General features: G+C 37.1%; 1 protein-coding gene across 6 annotated transcripts in view; it reads left to right on the top strand.

Moving 5' to 3' along the window:
- The window catches only part of PPP3CA (protein phosphatase 3 catalytic subunit alpha), a 332878-nt gene that overhangs the window by 49992 nt on the left and 261263 nt on the right, over positions 1 to 21623 (top strand). For 2 of the 6 annotated variants that reach the window (XM_054484217.2, XM_054484219.2), the window contains exon 1: positions 519 to 13840. The exons of 2 other annotated variants lie outside the window; for them this stretch is intronic. The gene's annotated coding sequence lies outside the window, so the exon portion shown is untranslated. Of the gene's footprint in view, positions 1 to 518; positions 13841 to 14841; positions 19002 to 21623 lie in introns of those variants that run through there. 2 more of the 6 variants (XM_054484218.1, XM_054484220.2) reach the window with 2 other exon arrangements.

Here is a 21623-nt window from a genome sequence, read left to right as displayed (position 1 = left end):
TCATGTAGTCGAAAATTCATGCATAAGTTTTAACTCCCCCCAGACTTAACTAATAGTCTACTGTTGGCTGGAAGCCTGATGGATAACATAAAGTTAATTAACATATATTGTGTACGTTATATGTATTATATATACCATATTCTTACAGTAAAGTAAGCTATAGAAAAGAAAATGTTACGAAGAGAATCATTAAGGAAGAGAAAATTACTCTGCATTAAGTGGAAGTGGAGCATTATAATCATCCTTGTTGCCTTTACATTGAGTAGGCTGAGGAGGAAGAGGAGAGATTCGTCGTGCTGTCTCAAGGGTGGCAGAGGAGGAGTAGGTAGAGGAGGTGGCAGGGGAGGCATGCATACTCTGTATAACTTAATGAAAAAATTCATGTATAAGTGGACTTGGGAAGTTCAAACTTATGTTGTTAATGGGTCAACTGTAATATATATATATATATATATATATATATATATCCCTGCTTCGTGTAGGTATTGTTAGTTAGTTAGGTGTCTTTACATCAAGATTTCTTTGTCTTAGACCAGTTTAAAAGGAAATATGAGGCTTTGGGGTCCTGAATGACATTGGGCTACATCTTAGGGACTCTTGAGTCTATCTGAGGGTACATCTTTCTGTAATGCTGGCATAAGGAGCTATGAGACCCATTAGCTTGTTCTGACCCTAGGATATATATATAGGAGAGATACTACAATCCTAGGTCTTTGGAACTGAGAGGAATCTCTGGAGTCACTTATTGGAATTGCTTATTCCCACTGAGAAAGCCCAGTGAGAATTTTCCAGGAGACACAAATATGAGGAGTCAGTTTAAGATCTGATTCCCTGATTCCTGGTCCTATTTCTTTGCATCAGTAATGTGCTCTCACTCCTGATACAGTGGAGAGCAAAGTAAAAACAGCTAAACTATTCAAAAGGAACAATAAGAAAACATTATAAGGCATGAAAACCCAATCAAACAGTTGTATTTCAACATGAGAGAAACAGTTTGCAGCAGATTTTCAGTTTAAATACCTGTTTAATTTCATGTTTAAATGCAAGCCAAATCTCAGATTTAGGACAGGGGATCTTCATTATCCAGATGAATATTCCTGCATAAGGAAGTAGGGAAAAAGGCCTGTAGAAACCTCTGTCATGGTAGGTTATATGCAGAATCCAATGCCAGCAGCTGGCTATATGTGTCTGGGCTGGCATGGTTGACTCTCTCCCAAGGATGGTCATCTAGTGAGTTCCTCTTCTTGACATCCCAGGTACAATTGGCCATGATGCCCTCTGCATGGTCAAACTATATGTTTCCTAAGAGACCTTGGGCCCAGTTTTGTCATCTTACATGGATCTGTTAACATTACACTGGATAGGTTAAGCACTGACCTGTATTATGATAGCCAGTTCATGATGTCTATATAGTAATCTCTTAGGACATGGTAAGTGATTATGATCATCATTAGTTTTGCGCCATGTGTCAGGTTCTTCATTTAAACTGGAAGCTTATTCTTGTACTTGCTATGTGCTAGGCACAGTGCGAAGAGAGATAATATTTATTTTCATCTGGAATTAATCTCATTTTAACTCCAAAAGAAATGACTAGAGAAGATTAGGGAAGCCCAGACAACTTGTCACTTAGCAGTCTCAATCAAAATTCATTAAAAAGAAAAGACGATTATAAATGAGGAAGAAAGCAATATATAAATATTTCCTGTTTTATCATTATGTATTGTTTTATTTGCTACTGTCTCTGAACCATGGTATTTTGATAGGAGTTTTATAAGTTCCTAGAATGATATTGTACTCAATTGTGCATATATTCAAACTTTTTAAAAGAAGCCTCTTGGTGTTTTAAATATATGTTATTTCAATGTATTGCTATTTAACTTCAGAATGTTTCTCAAGTGGTTTGATGGCAGACTGGTGTTACAGAAGGGGCCACTAAATAAGTTAGCAGTGTTTTACTATGAATCATTGACTAACTTCAGCTATAATCTTGAGTCTCCTAACTTTTAGATGTATGACTTTTTAGTTTATCAATTATAATCATGTATGCATAAATGTAAACTTTTGCACATGTCTATAATAATAAATGAACCTTTATTTTAAAAAATGGGAAACAGAAACAATCTAGTTGAAACCCTCAGGAAAGTAAGCCTGTGATAAAACCCTTAAATGACATAACATACTCACCAGAATTAATAGGAATAATAGGAACATATGGGATTCCACCTTTAAAAAGAGAATGGACATATTATAATTACTTACCTGATTATTTTTGAAAAGGTCAGCTTAAAGCAAAAAAGATGAACTGGTTTATCAAAATATGGAGTGTAGTAGAATAAAAGTAGTTCACCTTTATTTTTCTTTAGCTTTCTCATGCATCTGTTAAGGAGCAGTAAAATGAACAAAAGATACTGCGAGAAATCTGGACTGTGGTAGACTCTAGATGAATGAATAATCTTAAAACTTTTCACATACAAAATACTTATATTTAGTTCTAAAAACAAACATAATAGCCTCTGAGAAATGGTTAACTTTCTATGTTCCACTGTGAATTACATACCAATAGAAATATAAAATGCTTTAAAGTTTGCTGTAATTGAAATCTATTGAATTTTATTTGGGAAAATTACCCCCTTTTATAAGGTCGGTAATTCTTAACAAGGTTAGGAAATTCCTTTCGTGCTACCATTTAGGAACATGTTTAAAATGCATATATATAATTCTAAGGTTAAACAGTCAATGTGACTCTCCTCTTGACACATTTTGCTTGAAAGACCTGTAATATTCCTTCAGAAACAGCAACAACAATAACAGCAACAACAGCAACTCCAGCTTATTTTCAAATCTGTTACAAAAGAAAGCACAGAAGGAAACATTCTTGAGATCTTACGGTTCCAAAGAAGTTTATCTAAAGTTCATAACTTGTTGGGTCTGATCCATTGGAAGAAAATATCTCACTCGCTAGTGTTAAACTTGCAGAATGAGTGATTTTCTTTTTAAACTTTTTACACTATCCTCTGGGATTCCAAACCTGTTCTGAAGAGGAATCATAGGAGGGAATGGAAACATCTTTAACTCATGACAGTTGCCTATATGGCAAAAAGTTATTTGTAAGTTTGCTAATCATCTGGTTAAATTTATTAGTGTTGACAGCTAAAAGCTGTAATTTAAATCCCAAAGGGAAAAGTTTGAAGCAAAGTAATAATACCAAAGAATTGCCAAGTCTCCATTTTGTTTCATTCTGTCTAGACATGGTCTTAAATCATGGAGTCTACAGCAAGATTTTGAATGACAGTGTCCAGTTTTCTAAAAAGAAGGTTAAGAAAATGTTATTTGGAATTTCTTCATAGTCTTAGAACATGCATGTACTAATTTTGGAGGTTTTCCACCTGTGTAAGCTTTATGTACAAAATAGAAAATAGATGCCCATTTTGATAAAACTCATTTGCCTGACTATTCATAAAGGTGTTGAAGCCACTAAAATATGAGTGAATATACTTTCACACCAAGAATACCAGTAGCCCTTTTTCTTAAGTAATTGCCTGTTGATACCGTAGCTTTACCTTGTATATAAACATTAATAGACATTTTGTATTTTGGGACCCATGACTATTTAAATTATTTTAATGTTATTTTTTTTAGTGGTTTCCGGTGCAGGAAGCAGGTGGGTTTCGCAATGTCTGTAGTCATTTTTCATCGCTACAACTAGCAGGAGAGTGCTGGTATCTAGTGAGTAAAAGCCAGAGATGCTGCCAAACATCCTACAATGCATAGAACTCCCCCCACAACAAAGAATTATCAAGCGCAAAGTGTAAATAATGCTGAGGTTGAAACTGTGCCCCAGATGGAAGGAACCTTATTTTTCTCCTCTTTGCCATATATAATGTATTTTTTATCATTAAAATTCATAAAGCATACTCTTAGAATATACTAATATTAGAGACAAATATACGCCTTAATAGTATAAATGATTAGGTATATGTAGGGCATGAAATTATAGCATCTACTTGATATGTGGTTATAAAATTATAATACTGAAATACCCCAAGGAAAACAAATAAATAGATATTTGGTAAAACTTAATGTGTGTCATAGAGTTACATATTGCTGGACTGGAAGGAGCCTAATTTGATGGTTCCTAATTGGGTTGATGTGTTGATGAGCATCAGTGCTTCAGAATTATTTGATGAGATACCTAGTTCAAAGACGAATGCTTGGAGTCCCACGTTAATACTGGATTATGAAGGCACAAGGTCCAAGAAGTACTTTTTATAAGCTCACTCATTTCTGTAACTACAAATATAAGTGATTCTTATGACCTCAAGCCACCATCTCCATTCCACTTCTTCTGAGATTTACTGTTCTATCTGTATTACATGAAGGCTTGATGATGTTGACATTCCTCAGTTACCATTGTTAGTGAACTAAAAAAACGGATCATTGTTTCTTCCTTATTGCTTTGTTAAGATTGCTTTTTAAATGTTGAAATATTGGTTTTCCTATCTTGGTACATTCATTCTCCTTACATAATGCCTTCTGGCTGTCTTCTGTCAGGCCCATTCCTATAGTGTCTGATGATATAGATATTGTCTCTGCCCTCATGGAGCAAGAGAGAGATAGAGAAAAAAAATAAGCAAACAGTAAAGCAAAGCTGTAGGAGTCTTAACAAATGGAGCAAAACATTGAACTACAAGTGGCCTAGCAATCACATGGTTCCGCTGAGACCTAAGGAGTTGAAGTGACTTGCCCAGGTTCACCTAATTACATGGCTGTGGTGGAGGTGAAAGGAGGGCGTGGGCCTCTGGATGTCTATTCTCTCATTCCACACTAGAAGGCATGCAGGTGGGGAACAGGAGCATCTGCTACGTGTGGAAAAATGTGAGGGACTGGCCCATGTGTGTTATAGGACAAGTTGATACCACCATCAAGCCTAATGGAGGTAAGGGAAGTTGTGGGCCATTCCGAAGACGTTTGTTCACTCTACCCTTCACACTCTCATTGGAGTAGGTAAACATCAAAGAGAAAGTGACTAACATTTCTTCCTTTCTTACTAGGACACAGCCATGGCTGCGCTGGTTGGTATTCCTTTAAAGTCTGAAGAATCAAGAGTTCCTGAGTGTGTTTTATTCCCTGTCCTGGCCGCTAGGCAGTCAGTGGCTGCCCAAATTGTGTTATGGAAAAGTGAAGCATGGGAAGGCAGAAAAGGGGGGATAATATTATTACCTGTGATTGAGCAAGCAGGTAAAGGAGGAGAAAACGAAGGGTAGGAGGATTCGAGTGGGGAAAAGGGCATGTTTTCCATGCTGCTTTCCCTTTCCTGCTGTGAACTTCAGAATGCACTTGCCCATTGACCACACTGTGAGTGTGGGTTATGATTCTAGGCCAGCTTCCCAGACCTTACTTCACCAGTCATGCATTCTCTGACCATAACACTAATAGTACAATGGTACCAAAATGTTAATGTAACATTTTGAAACAGTGGGTAAGATTTGGATAGGATGGTTAGCAAGTTGGTTTATCAAACTTAGCCTGTAAATGACCACACAGGTTAGGAAATAGAAAATAATTTACATTATGTGATATAATACATAAGATTGTCACGTGGAAAAACAATACAAACTAGATTGAATATTCACCATATGAGAAAAACACTTTTTTTCCTTTTGAATCACATTAGCTTTTAAGAATCTTCAAAACTTTTTCAGGAACATGTTATGTCCACCCCAACCCCTTGTTTTTTGGTTAATTGTTGTTTGCCCTATCCTAAGGACCAACAGCTGTACTTACTTCAACTTAGTTTGTCAGTCTTTTAAATTTATTTTTCTAAATTGAGAAGAGCCTGATTAAGGAGTTCTGTGGCAATAGAAAATCTCTCTTTAATTCATTGCCAAAGCATAGAGGCTTCTGTATATAGTATTTAAAAGTAAAGCTCTAAAGTAATTATTTCCTTGGATCCTAAGAGGACTCGTGTTAGTGAAAGCAAAGCGGGACTTATTTCGACCCACAAAGAAGAGCTGATTTAGAGGCCATGTGGTGATGCCATGGGAGAGGCGCATGCACTGCTGGTTTAGGATGAGCTCTTCTGATAAGCTCTCAGCTGTTACAACAGATAAGAGAAAATTGATAGTTTCAGAAAGCAATGAAAGTCAACTAGGACTACTGATAAACAGCATCTATGATTCTTTTCAAATGTTTGAGTACAAAACACTCATATTTTAATTTAATAAACAATTACTGGAGACTTACTATGTATGATATGCTAGAAATGTTAGATGCTCTAAAAGAACTATAGGGCAGAGTTCTGCCCTTAAAGACCTTAGAACTTTTTAGGGAAGAGTCAGGTCCCACTATAGGGGCCGTGTGTGTGTGTGTGTGTGTGTGTTTGTTTTTTGAGACAAGGTCTCACTCTGTTGCCCAAGCTGGAGTGCAGTGGCATGATCATGGGCTCACTGCAGCCTCGAACTCCCTGGGCTCAGGTGATCCTCCCACTTCAGTCTCTCGAATAGCTGAGACTACAGGAGTACACCACCATGCCTGGTTAATTTTTTGTCTTATTTTTGCAGAGATGGGGTTTCGTCACATTGCCCAGGCTAGTCTGAAACCCATGGGCTCAAGGGATCTGCCCTCCTCGGCCTCCTAAAGTGTTAGGATTACAGGTGTGAGCCACTGTGACTGGCCCATGTGTGTTATAGGACAAGTTGATACCACCGTTGAGCCTAGTGGAGGTAAGGGAAGTTGTGGGCCATTCCAAAGACATTTGTTTACTCCACCATTCACACACTCATTGTCTCCTACATATCACTCTGTCCAGGTAATCAGCCTGTGTTTTCTATTACAGATATTCATTCAAGTATTTTCCATCCTTTTTGAAATGTCCTAGAGAACAAGGATGTTGCCTTACTAATCTTATTCTCAGTGTTTGTCAGTGTCTGCTAAACATTTGTTAGAGTTAATGATTAAGTGAATAATGCATGGATTAATTCGTGAATGCTTTGTGAAAGCAATGGAGATATGGATGTGGACTGGTAGAATGGAGGACCTTCCCCTAATTGAGGCTTAGAGTGGAGGGCAGAGGAAGTATTCCAGAGCTGGAACAAGGACATAGTGATGAGCATGCCATGTATTGGGAAGGCAATCCTCAGATTACACAATAAATTAGAATGCGTGCCAATACAGACTCCTTAGGTTGCAAGTCATGGGAAACCTAGCTTAGAGTGGATTAAACAACATCACACAGCAACTCTTGACTTTTTTCAAATGAGGAATTGGCCCCAAAGGTAACTCCTATTAGTGAAAGCAAAGCAGGAAATTATTTTGACCCACATAGAAGAACTAATTTAGTTGATGTAGAGGTTCTAATTACGCTAAGTAACTGAATAGCCTAGTTAAGGGGCAAAACATCAGGTACAGTTTGCAGCAGACAATCAACTAATGTAAACAATCCTGGTTATTTTTCTCTCTTAGGTTCTGCCTTTCCTACATTGTGCTTTCCTACTTATGATGTCTTTGTTCTTATAGTAGCAAAATGGTTATAGTAGCTCTAAGCCTTGCCTGTTCACAACACCAAAATACAGTGGAGCTTGCTAGCTCCAATGTCTCTTGCGTCTGAATGACTCTGATTTTATTTGCATACCTCAAAACCAATCACTGTATCCAGGGAGTTGGGATATGCCAGTCTGACCCCATGCCATGAGGTGGTATTCATTGATTGCCTCCAAGCCCTCTCGTAGGTGCTGGAGATGATGTTTAAGTTGCAACCACATACCTATACCCTTATTCTGGCACTCCCTGTGTTCCTTCCTTGTTTTATTTTTCTCAATAGCATTAACTACCTTCTAACATACTATCTGACTCTTGTAGTGGGTTGTCTGTCTCTCCTTGTTGGAATGTAAGCTTCACAAGGGTGTATGCATTTTTGTCTGTTTTGATCGCTGCTCCATCCGCTGTCCAGCATATGTAGGGACTCTAAATATTTGTTTACATAAATGAAAAAATAAAGAGACAAGGTTCTTACTTTCTTAGGCTTACATTCTCATGTATTGATATTATGTAAGCAAGGAAATATTTATATTAATTAAGAAAGAAAATGCCAGTTACTGATAAGTGTTGTTAAAAATAAAACATGGTGATGGGAAAGCAAATGTGAAGGGTGGTTTAATGTGGATGGCAATTCCACCTCAGTTGTTGGGCCATTAACAGGAGCAGAATGGGTGACCAAAGGAAATTCCTGGGACTGCACCAGATAAACTGGAGATAGAGGTAACAGAAATGATCTTTCTTATAGAATGCATCTTATGACTTAATCAAACCAGAAACAGTTGTATCCTTTAGGGAAATTACTATTTTCAAGATTTTTGCTAGCTGCTTCTTGGCAAGTTTTGTGAACTTTTGTTGACTTTTAACTTTATGTCACTCATCTCTTAAAACTGTAGATCACTTTTGTCTTGCTAGGTACAATGTTGGTGTCACACAGTCTTCATTACGTGCATGTGGGTGGCACATTTCTGATGTCAGGCTATCTTCCTTCCTAACACTCCCTTGCACCATTCCAGCAGCATGATCTTAGGGCCTGTAAGCCCATTTTAATGTTAGTCTTAAACATCTGACATACACACACACACACGGACATTTTGGGATTATAGTGATATTGTGAAATTGAATGTATAACTGGAATCAAGTGACATTTGAATGAGACAGATTCATAGAAGTCATAGGCTCATCCTTGAGGGGAGGGAGAAATTTAATGTAAAATGAAAGATAAGTTTAAAAAAACCTCACATATATACATATATTATGTATAAAAAGAAAATCTATGAATGTATACACTAAATTATATATATTTATACATAAGAGACTGGATTTACAATCTTTGACTCATTAACTCACCTGATAATTAATCATGAAATGATTAAATTCAGAAAGGGAGTTTTATTACATGAAGTTGCTCATTGCAGATTTCACTGCAAATGAGGAAGACAATTGGAAACATCCTAAGTGTCCAAAAAGAGAATAGTGGAAATCATAATAGTCTACCTCAAATGAGGGTGATTGTATGCTAAGCCCATTCTATAAGAAGGCAGGTAGAAATAAATAAGCAAGTGAATAAATAGGTTACGCATTTGTGGAATATCATGGAATTCTTAATGATTTTACAAATAAGTGGAGCATATGGAAATGTTACGAGATGCCAAGTGAAAGTGCAGAATACAAAACTATAAGCAAACCATGATTACACCTATATTTATGTATGTATTCTGATACACAGATATGAAGGAAATGTGCAAAATAAAATGCATATTTTAGCTGTAGAGTTATTTTTGTTGTAACTTTTCTTTTGAGTATATTTTAATGTAGATATACATAGTTTTAATGAAATTGGCATTACATTTATAATGGATTTATAAAAGATAGCAGACCAGTGTCATTTTTCTTTTTTTTTAAATTGAAACCAGCAAGTAAGAGCTTGTTTTTTTCCTCCTACGCAGTTGGAGAGTGACAGATATTGTTGATGACCCTCACTTTCAGGATTTCCGTCTTGCAGCCAAGTTGGGAGGAAATGTTTCGAATCAAAAAGGGGAAGGATGAAGGGACTCAAGGCACTTCATTTTGTGCGTGCCTGTGTATATGTGTGTGTGTGTTTTCTAGTGGGTTAACACATTGCCTCAGCTTGTATTATTTCTATCCCCAGAACAGCATATGAACATTTTTTTTTGGGGAAAAAGCTAAAATATTTATACAGCTGCTTCCTTTATTTTTTTTTTGAATACACAGATAATATTTTTACTGCCTCACGAACATCATCATGTCTTTGTAACTAGCATGCTAAGCTTTATTTCTCCTTTTGGTAGCACTATTTTGTTATTAATCCCTTCTGCCCTTCCTCCTTCCCCTCCCTCCCCTTCCCTCTTATCCCCTCCTCCGACCACTCCCCTCCCCCGTCCCTCCCTTCTCCCTTCTCCTCCCCTCTCCTTTCCTTCTTTTAAAAATTATAATCTGTTAATTTGTTTGAACCTAGGGTGCCTGAAAATTCAGATAACTTGAGAGTAATTAATTAATTCCACATTAGTATTCCAATGCGTTTGTAATGACAGCCTTGCAATTTTTGGGGGGTAGGTAACCATTAATTTTGCCTCAGTAAAATAAATGGCCTTTATATGTAAGCTAAGACTTGTAAAAAAGTAGATTAGTGTCCTTCACCTGTGACTCTGCAAAACCAATTCATTCACTTTGGTTTTTCAGCCAGACATCTGGCCATTTTAGTTATTTATTGACTTAACTGATTAATTTGGTAGGGGAGGTTAATACTATTGCACCTTCAGATATAGCCTTAAGTTTCTATCACCAAGAGGTGATGGCAGTCTAACCTGTTGGCCTCAGGATGTGCTTTGCCTTCCCTGGATTCCTCAGACTCCTATTTTTATATCAGATTCTACTTTGGTTGCTGGCATGACTTTAAGCTGGCAGGGCAAAGGGCTTTCTTGAAGGTGACTGTCTCCTCAACCTGTCTGACTTAAATGGTTGGGTCAAGGAAGGAAAAAATGGTATGATGCAGCAGGAACTGGGTTGTTGAAAACTGTATTTTATTTGCATTTCTTGAGTTTGCACAGAACTTAAGTTACCAGCCTTTGACTAGCAATATAAATTTAAAGTTTGTCTTGGGCAAACTTAACTGAAAACTCCTTTAGGCGCTTTCCTCACATCAATTAAAAAAAAAAAAAGAGAGGTTAATAGAACACTAGCTACTATTTTGTTTCCTTTTTAATGCCACGTGATCCATATACCTTGGAAGGCAGAAAAATAATTTTATACTTGTGTTAATTGAAATAGCGTCTTTCTTGTCCTGGCTGTAGAATGATGGTGGGTCCTTTAAGCAGAGGACTTTGTGCACTTGAATGGGAGCAGAAGACAGGCTGCTCAGGGTGTCTGAACTTCACACTCACATGCCTAGAGTTGGGCTGCATATCTAAGAAAATTAACATGTGTTGCCACTGTTTTGATCAGAGGCTTGTGTTTCTATGCCGAATATTTTCAAAACAAGAATTTTGTCAAGAAGTAAAGGTCAACATCAGTTCTCCCTAAAGGCTTTTAATTTCTATTTCTTTTGGTGATGCACTCTAAATGTACACATTAAAAGGGTTATATAAAAATGAATGTGACTTTTTAAGTTGTGTTTCTAATGCTTAAGTATGTATAATTAAAGTAATCAAAAATGTAAGATGGTGGCTAATTCAAAAATTTTAAGCTTTGCTAAAACAAGATAAATTAGCTAAGGTATTTCTGCTAGTAACTATTTTTTTTTGTCTGTCAGTTACTGGGTTTCAGAAATGAGATATAGATTTGAGAATGACCTTGTTATTTAATCTTTAAACATTAAAAGTTTAGTAAACATAGCCTCACATTACTATTTATTTTAAGAGAAAAGATATATTAATATTACACACATACTTTTTTTTTTCCTGTTGTGCAATCTAAAACCTGCTGGAAAGAATATATATGCTTTCCATCAAAAAAAGTTAACAACTTTTAAAATCCTACAGGTTCAAGTCCCAGCTGTCGAAAACTGATCCTGGGCTGCTGCAGCTAATGTACTTTCTTGTGAGAGGCTGAACTCTGTCACAGGTGACAGCTGACCCACTTACTCAGACCTTGATAAAGGACCAGGCTTCTTTTATAGGCCTTCAGATTCTCCTGAGATGGTCTGTCATGTCCAGCTATGGATGCTGAAGCTGAATTTCTTATACTTAATTTTTTATAGCATTTGTGTAAACTATCAGTTTTGGAGGAATGGTTAAAATTCTGACACAGTGGCCTGTAAGAGTATTTTGAGTTCCATTTTGAAATGAAGGCTAGAAGATGCTATGAGTTTGGTTATAGAGCCCCTTAAAGTGTGTAAGACAGTTTTTGTTTTTTAATTAGTTGTTTGAATTTTATTAACATAATTAACTTCATAACTTCCATTTGTGAGATTCCAGGATTTTTCTACCTTCTTGGTAACTTTTTCAGTGAAGTAGATATTTCCAGGTGCAAAACTTTATGACCTAAATAATTTGTAATCATTTCCATAGTATGTGCAAGTATTTTAAAGGAGTCAGGTGTCTGAACAAAAGCCACCCAAGATTGTGGCTGGCATTTGTGTTTATTTGCCTTAACATACATATATTGGCTTTAGCATATTTTCTCTAAAGTAGGGGTCCCCTGGGCCTCCGACCTGTAGCAGTCTGTGGCCTGTTAGGAACCTGGGCACACAGGAGGTGAGTGGCGGGCCAGCAAGCATTACTGCCTGAGCTCCTCTGCCTTCTGTCAGATCAGCAGTGGCATTTGATTCTCCTAGGAGAACAAACCCTATTGTGAACTGCGCATGTGGGGATCTAAGTTGGATGCTTCTTATGAGAATCTAACAAATGCCTGATGATCTGAGGTGAAACAGTTTCATCCAGAAACCATCCATCCACCCCTGCCTTGTACATGAAAAAATTGTCTTCCATGAAACCGGTCCCTGGCACCAAAACAGTTAGGGACCACTGCTTTAAAGTATATGTGCTTTTGCATTGCAATTTAGGTGTAGGAGTTTATGCTGTTTTTGCCTTTTTGTTTTCATTGTGTAAATTATCAGCCAAAACTTTTGTCGAATGACTGCAAAGTCTTGGTCTGTGTTCCCTGGACTGGCTTTGTGATGATTCACACTAGTATTGATTAATGGCATGATTCATAGTAGCTTGCATTGATAAGTTCAAGAACTCCCTTTGTTGACTTTGTGGGTCATGCTTGACCATCTTGGAAGAGGTGTTTCCCTGAGATAAGAGTAGCCAACGTCGATATGTATTAGAAAAACACACACACACACACACAACACACACACACACACAACACACACACACACACAGTGGCATTTGAAAGGGAAGGGAAAGGAATTAATATCAATTAATTCTTTGAAATGTATCTCTTTGTTTCAGATGATGTGGGACACCGGTTTGTGTGATGTGATATAAGAAGGGGGAACTCTTTAAGCCATACAAAAACATGGATCTTAAGTGATTTGATATGTACAGGGGTTATAAATCTTGTATTCCATTTATTTACAGATTAGTCATATTAGATATAAATCTATTTAGCAGGGAAAATATAAGCAATTTATCTTTAATGGAAGGGATGGTTGGGAGGCCATAATCGCCTCTTCTACTACTTGATAAGATATGATTAAAGGAAAGCAAGTTAAGGATAGTAATTAAACATAATCCTTTATGTCAAAATTAATATTGCATGAATTTTGAATTCTATATTTACCTGAAAGAAACCTGTAAAATCTCTGTGCTGTGTGGACGTTACAGATTTTAGTGCATTGAGGTATGAGACAATGAGTACAGGTAGAGGGTTAGAATCCTTGTCTCCCATCAGTATTTGGGTTTGTGTTTGTGTGGTTTTCTTGCTGTTGTTAGAAACAATACGTTTCTTAAGAAGATGCCAAAAGAACTTGCTTTAGCAAGTTGACATCTATTGATGAATGACATTTTAATCCCCATATTTTAAATGATGTTTGGTTACTATTTGTTTGAAAGCAACTGAATAAAAACATCTTCAGCTATCCAGATTCCAATCTGTACAGATGACTAATCATGTTGAATATTTGAACATAAAGGTTCTAGTGAAAAATAAAAATTAAAACAAAAAAATGTAGTCGCTCCTAGATTTGAAAGTACAGAATGTTTTCTGTGCCTTTTAGATATGGGTAACTATGACATTGAAAACAATGGTAACCACGGGAAATGCACCTTACAAAATAAATAAGGGGAAAAAAAAGACATGGGGGTGGGGAGTAGGAAGGAGTTGGTGTAGTAACAGCTTGGTGAGTAAATAAATATTTAAACTTCATGCTTTGTTACTTGTGTAATCATGAGATTTGCAGAGTTATGTTTTATATTACATTTTTAGTTGGTATCTTTTTTATCTTGTGTTAAATAATCTGTTAAGCCAAATTTAAGTACTGTTCAGAAACAAAAGCAAGTTACAAGCTTTGTGGGTGTTAATGTCTTCATGTGTAAAAAAACCAGGAAATTGAATTAGATACATCCTAAGGTTTTTCCAAGCTTTTAAATTCCATAATTCTGTGACTCAGGAGGTGTCCAGGAGTCATGTGAATAAGCTTTTAAGTTTTGAAGTAACGTTAACTCCAAGACTTGAAACCCTTGAAATTGGCTAGAAATCCTATACAAGATTTCCAGAAAGTTACCATTATACTTCCTGATTACGCTTATGGATACAAATATAAAGCAAACAAAAACCAAAGACACATAAAACAAACCCTGATTCTAGCAGTTTAAGAAAAGAGGAAATTTATTAGAAGGTTCTGGGGGATCATTGTCCAGTAGAACTTTCTGTGATGAGGAAAATGTTTAGAGAATCTGAGCTATCCAGCATGGTAGTCAATAGTCATATGGGACTATTTAGCACTTGAAATATGTCTAGTTCAACTACAAGACTGGATTTTACATTTTATTTCGTTTTAAATAATTTAAATGTAAACTTTTAGAATTTAAAGGAATCCTGGGAGTAACTGAAACATCGGTCTTGAGAAGAACAGGAAGAAACCAAGGTGGCCTTAGGGACTAAGGACTGCTTTGGAAGCAGTAGTGGTGTGTTCTTCAGAGTCATACCATGGCTTAGTTATTAGTGGTACCCAACCTGGATTTATCAGATAACAATGGCATCTTTCAGGGAGAGAAGATCTGATTGTCTTTACATGGGTTTGGTGTCTACCCTCCAAACCAATCAACTGTAGGTTGGGTTGCAGAATGATTGCATACATGCCAGAGTGCTGACAGTTCCCAGGGAAGGAGGAAGTGGAGCCAGGCAGCAGTCTTAATAGTGGTTTGCCACATTACTTAAGAGAAATATGTTTTTCCCTGCAAGCACTGATTTTTCTAACTTTAAAATACTCTTATTTTGTTAATTTACTTGTATTGCACCTGACTTATTTACCTTTTTTATTGCTAATTAAAAATACCACTCTATGTTGAGTAAACTTTTACTAACCTGAGAGACTAGTGATTTATAACATTGTGTAGAAGGAAATCAAAGAACATTATAGCCAAAAGCAACAATATGAGCCATGCTAGACAATGCTCTCTTTTTACAGAGAGTATTGATACCAAGGCTTAGATGTTTTGCTATTTCAAGTCACAAAATTATTTGCCACGTTAGGGGTAGATACTTGCTTTAATCTGAACCTATGTTGTTGACCAGCTACATGTTAAAACCAAGTGTTTGAAAACCATCTTTTTGAAATTTGACGCTTTCCTGTAAATTTTTATTTTCCTGTAAAGTGGTAATACTAATAATTTGTGAGAAAACTGAGTAGTTCAGGTTTTGCTTTTCAAGGGTTTTTTGTTTTGTTTTACATTTTTAAAGCACAAAGAAAGAGCTTTGATTGAGAATGTGTTAATTGTATTATGTGAACCTATAAAATTAACTCTTATTATTTAATACATTTGAACCAAATAATACTTGACCCAGATAAGTGAAGGATAGACAGAAAGGAAAGGCATTTACTTAAAATGGCTGCTTATTTTATCAAAGTTAGATTTCAAATTAGAGTTGGATGAGCTGTTTTAAAAGTCCATGCTAAATGTGTTGGGGACTGCCCTGGAAACAGGTTTTCCTCCTCTGTGTAAATCAGCCGTTTCTGTGGTGCGAGGTGGGTGGGAGCCTTGCTTTACTTCCTGCATCTCAGCAGGCTCAGGAAGGGAAGCTTGCTAGGGTGTTAAAGCAGGTAGCCACATGCATTATGTTAAATTAATTCTACCCCAGTCTTTGGACATCTATTGACAATAGTATTATTTGGGTTGCACAATCAACAAGTGAATAGACCAAAGAAGAAATGGGGAAGAACCCAGAATGAGTGTGAGTCAGACACTACCTTGACATGGGAAGCCAGGACTAGAAGCCCTGAGATCGGTCCGATCCAGGGAATATGCTGACAGCGCTGTCATTTAGAACAGGCCACTGGGAATTTAGGACCTATCAGGTAAGTCCATGTCTTACCAACTTAAAGCAATCTTCTGGGAAGAGGTCTGGACCTGTATCTAACGTGAATTCTAGTGAGGTCTGTCCATCACATTTCACTCATCTAATCACCTTTGTCATTCTTCTGGTTTTCACAGATAGGATAGAAAAACTGTAGATTTTTTCTGTTGCCACTTAGCTCTTGGCTGCAGGGGCCTCTAGGTGGGTGTGAAGTGGTTATCAAGGCTTTGACTGTCAAAAACACTTCTACTCAAAATTGGCCTTAGCCGTTAAGCCAGATTTAAAATGATTTTGGTAGTGGATTATCTAAGCTCATATAGAATAACTGCAGGTCACTTTCAAACTTGCCATAGATGCGAAGATAATATATTCTCATTCTCTGGACTAGCTTTTCCCAGGAAAAGGTATGGGGTGGAGAGATATCAAATATCAATTTTTGTAGATATGGAAAGCTCCATGAATGTGTATTTATAGGCCCCCTGAGGTCTAATTGAATGTATGTTGAATGCAAATAATTCTGTTTTCCTCCCCAGGTTTGTCATTTGGCAACTAGTACAGGAAAAAAGACCCTCAATAACTAGCAAGTCTGTCTGTGTTATATGTAGACAAGCATTTTGATTAATTTAGGAAGGATGCTTTTTTCACTATATAAAATTAAAATGAAATTATGGAAGAACCTAGTTTGTTTTCTTACTTGAGTTGAATACTGTTTAACCACTTTCTTATTACATTCGATTGACTTACTTGAGTTGGATGCTGAATGTTTAACCACTTTCTTATTACATTTGATTGACTTAAAAACCATCTGTAGCATAGCCTAAATAACTTAAGAATTTCAGAAAGTTGTGGCAAATTTTTTTCTGATACATTCTCATTCATAGCCAACTCAATTATTTTTTTTATACAAATCAAATTATATTATAACCCATACACATTAAATTTCACTTAGACCAAAGAAGAGCCAAGGCTTCTTTACTGGATCTCACCCTCTCTTACCTATTTAAGAGCATTGCCCCAGGAAGTCCTCTTTTCTGCATCAGCATTTTCTACTCTTTGTTGGATCATACTCATTAGTAGAAGATGCCATAGCTTTTACTGTCTTGAAATAATAAAGCTTCTCCTGAGCCCATGTTCTTATCCAGCTACTGCTGCATTTCTCTTCAGAGCAAAACTCTCCAAAAGAATTATCTACGTTCACTGTCTCAAATTGCTCTTCTCCCATTCTTCCTTGAACCCTCTCCAAAGCTTTTCCTCCTTCACTGCTTCAGAGCCTTCTTTTGTCAAAGTCTCCAATAACCTCAGTGTTGTCAAGTCGAATAGCAGGCTCATCTGATTTGACTTAGCATAGTATTTAACACAGCTGATCACACTGTCTCTCCCGGAACACAGTCTTCGCGGGAGTACTTGCACATCACATGCTCTTGGTTCTCCTCCTGCATCGTAGGCTGTTCTCTTTCAGTCATTTTTTTTTTTCCTATTTCTTCTTCATTTCTCCAGCCTCTAACCATTTAACCATTGGAATGCTCCCTTCTGTTTTCTATATAATGCACTTGTGGAGTGAGCTCAAGCATTCTTCTTTCATGTATGACACTGATGGGTTCCAGTTTTTTTTGAGACTGAGTCTGGCTCTGTCACCCAGGCTGGAGTGCAATGAGGTGATCTCGGCTAACTGCAGCCTCCGCCTCCTGGGTTCAAGTGATTCTCCAGCCTCAGCCTCCCAAGTAGCTGGAACTGCAGGTGCATGCCACCACACCCGGCTAATTTTTGAATTTTTAGTAGAGATGGGGGGGGGGTTTCACTATGTTGGCTAGGCTGGTCTCGAACTCCTGACCTCAGGTGATCCACCCGCCTCGGCCTCCTACAGTGCTGGGATTACAGGCATGAGCCACCGTACTTGGTCCGTTTCCAGTTTTTATCTACAGTTTGAATCCTCAGTGCCTCTAGTCTCATATATACAAAATACCTGCTTAACACTTTCACTTGCCTGTCTAAATTAACTTGTCCACACTCAGACTCTTGCTTTCCCTTGTTCTTTCTGAGCAGTAACTGTGGCCTTCTTGATATTTATTTAAAAAAGAAAACATTCACAGCTCAAGGCCTTTATATTTGCTATTACCTCTGTTTGCCATGCTTTTCTCCCAGATACCCACATGGCTTGTCTCCCCACCTCCTTACGTCTGCTCAAATATCACTATTCTCAATCTGGCTACTTTTTCTACTTAATTTTCTCTCTAATGCTTATTTGACATGCCGTATATTTGTCTGTTTATTGCTTTACATTCCAAGAATATATGCTCTAAGAGGGCAGTGACTTTTGTCCATTTTATTCGCTAATGTGTTCCCATTTCTTACTACAGTGCCTGGTCCATAGTAAGTGCTCAATTAATATACATTGAGGGAAAAGACTACATGAACATTACTACCACGATGATGTTATAGTTGATTTCAGTTCCAGGAACTGAAAATGTGAAAGTGCTCCAGTCAATTTCTCCTTTGAAACTTCACTTTAGATAATTTACTTCTTTAGTGAGAAACAGCAGCCCCTTATTCTTAAAGGAAGATTTCCATTGTGTGCCTTTTTCTTCTGCAGCCGTCTCTGAGCAAATTGCTCATTCTAGCTTCTTCTTGGAATGAGTCTCTTCTCTGAACTTCTCTTGGCTCTTCTCTCTTTCAGCTTGGCTTCTGTTCATGGAGCTTAGTTCTACTTCCTGACCTCACAGAGCTTGCCCTTTTTATAGTAAAAAGCCTGTGGTGATGTCATTGGCTCAGCTGGTTTCAATCAGGCTGCTCAGTTGAAGCTGGTGAATGACTCTGCAAGTTATCTTTTGGAGGGCTATACTTATTCTGATACAAAATACGCAGTTATATACAGCATTAACCATTTAGCAGTTATCCCATGCGAGTCATGGGAATGCTTTTTCCCACTCTTTACTAACGGAAATTCTAATTTATCATTGGCTGCCCCACAAGCACAGCAGAGTCAGGTATCTGATGTTGGTCAACTGTTTACTGGCTCTTACTCTGCTTCTAACTCTCTAGGACCTCCTGCAGCCTTTCTCTTGCCTGTTACTTTATTCTGCTTTCTAAATGTCATTCCTTAGATCCTTAATTAAGCTACCCCAAACTCGTTTCTCACCTTGAACCTCTGCCTTACTGTTACTTATCTATTTGCTGCTCTTGGATCACACATTCTTTTTTGACCTTGCCATTTGTAAAATGTAATTGAATTGTGTGTGTGTGGCTACCCTTTTCTTTTTGAATTCTAGACACTCATCTTTACTATTAATCCTGTAGCAATTGCTATTTTTGACTGTAGAACATTGTCCTAACTTTTTTCAGTGAGAAGGTGATTGGTTTGTGATTTATTTCTGGTAATTTTATGCTTCTAAATCTGATGCAAGACATTTTAATTACATTTTTTAGTTTGAAGAGAAAGGCTTTATTGGGAAATTGATCAGTTTTCATAAAACAAATCTGTCATATTTAAAAATGGGCCTGCATAGAATATAGTGTGTATGAAAAGTGGTGGCTACAGAATCCTTGTAGTTAAAGCTCAGAAAGTTTTGATAGCCAAAGGGGCACAAAGGGGCACAAAGGGGGCCAGATGTCCACGGGGATGATTGTTTAAAGGGATGGTAGGGAAAATGTAAAGTGAATGTGTAGAATGAAGGGGTGCTTATGACCAGGGTCAATTTCTAATTTACTGTCTAAATCAGGATGCTTTGAAGATGAAAGTTGTAACAGACATAAACTGGGACTGCCCACGCAAACCCTACCTATATATAACATTGCCGACACACCTCAGAATTATGGGTAGGCCTGGTTGGCCTTCATGATCAGTTGTTTTTCAGGACACAATGAAGCTAATATTCCACCTCTGTGGTATCCACAGTCTGCCTTATAGCAGAGCAAGAGTCTCAGGAAACACAGTTTAAGAGCTCCAAGGTCAGTATGGAGAGGTCTGTTTCTGAGCAGCAATTTCTAAGCCACTGCAGCTGGGAAGGTGGTAGAGGGAGGGATGAGGAGGGGATCAGGTGTCTTTGGGGCAGTTAATGGACCTAATTCTGAGGGTTAGTGAGAGGCAAAATTTGGGGTAATGGGGTAATAGCAGAGGGCTGAAAAATGACAGGTAGACTAAGCAATCTTTAAATAAAATTGAATATATTTTAAAGACATGCTTACCTCATTGTAAGCTTATAGTTAAGAAATTGAATATGGCAAAATAATTGCAGTGTTAAATTTATTTCATAACACTGAATTTAAAAGTCATAGTTAAAATAACTGTTTTTAATTTTTTTTTTTTTTTACTAATGGCTTTTAAAGTTTCATTTTTTATGTTTGTTGCCAGAATTAAGAAGTGGCCCTTTCTCCATATAAAGCAAATGGAGTTTTATATGCTAGATTCAATGTTGTGAACTGGGAAAAAAAATATCTGGTTTTATACAGGCTTTAAGAAAAATCAGGACTGATCCTAGGAAGATTAGGAAGGGGATTTATAAGACTATAATATAGTCACTATCTTAGTGTTATGACTTACTACTTTGGTTTTCATGGAAATTTCTGCTAAAGAACATTGTGAGTCACTGGTGTAGACAGAATCCTGAATACTCTTAGACCACTGACAAGTAGAAAAACCTGTTTGCAGCCAACAGGGTCTGTGATTCCCCCATAGTAGGTACTTAATAAATACTGTTGACTTGATTTGGCTTAGGTTTGTCCCTGGAAAATGTAAAAGTCAATGCACATTTATAGATTGATTTAAATTTTGGGGAGCATTTTTGCCATGCTATGTACATTTAGAGAAATAATGGCTGATATTTTTGTCTAACAGGAATTGCAGGCATGCATGAGTTGAATGTGGAAGATGGACCTCTGAGGAGACAAGAACCATTAGAAACTTTTGCATACCATGTTATCTGAATATTCATAAGTAAATGCAAATAGAAGAGCAATTTCTGTCAAATTAGAACATTTAAACAAATCAAGTGTTAACTTTGTTATTAAATTTTAAAAATGCATTTTTTGATATTTACCTAAATGAATTGGAAATGTAGGTCCACACAAAAGCCCATGCACAAATGTCCACAGCAGGTTTATTTTTAAATTCCAAATAACCAAGATGTCTTTCTTTCTTTTTTTTTCTTTTTTTTATTATTTATTATTATTATACTTTAGGTATATCTCCCAATGCTATCCCTCCAGCCTCCCCCCACCCCACAACAGTCCCCAGAGTGTGATGTTCCCCTTCCTGTGTCCATGTGTTCTCATTGTTCACTTCCCACCTATGAGTGAGAATATGCGGTGTTTGGTTTTTTGTTCTTGCAATAGTTTACTGAGAATGATGATTTCCAATTTCATCCATGTCCCTACAAAGGACGTGAACTCATCATTTTTTATGGCTGCATAGTATTCCATGGTGTATATGTGCCACATTTTCTTAATCCAGTCTATCATTGTTGGACATTTAGGTTGGTTCCAAGTCTTTGCTATTGTGAATAATGCCACAATAAACATACGTGTGCATGTGTCTTTATAGCAGCATGATTTACAGTCCTTTGGGTATATACCCAGTAATGGGATGGCTGGGTCAAATGGTATTTCTAGTT

The sequence above is a fragment of the Pongo pygmaeus genome, chromosome 3 (assembly GCF_028885625.2).
Source record: "Pongo pygmaeus isolate AG05252 chromosome 3, NHGRI_mPonPyg2-v2.0_pri, whole genome shotgun sequence".
In the NCBI taxonomy this organism is placed as follows: Eukaryota; Metazoa; Chordata; class Mammalia; order Primates; family Hominidae; genus Pongo; species Pongo pygmaeus.
The sequence above is the reverse complement of the archived record's forward strand: the minus strand, read 5'-3'. Positions and strand labels throughout refer to the sequence as shown.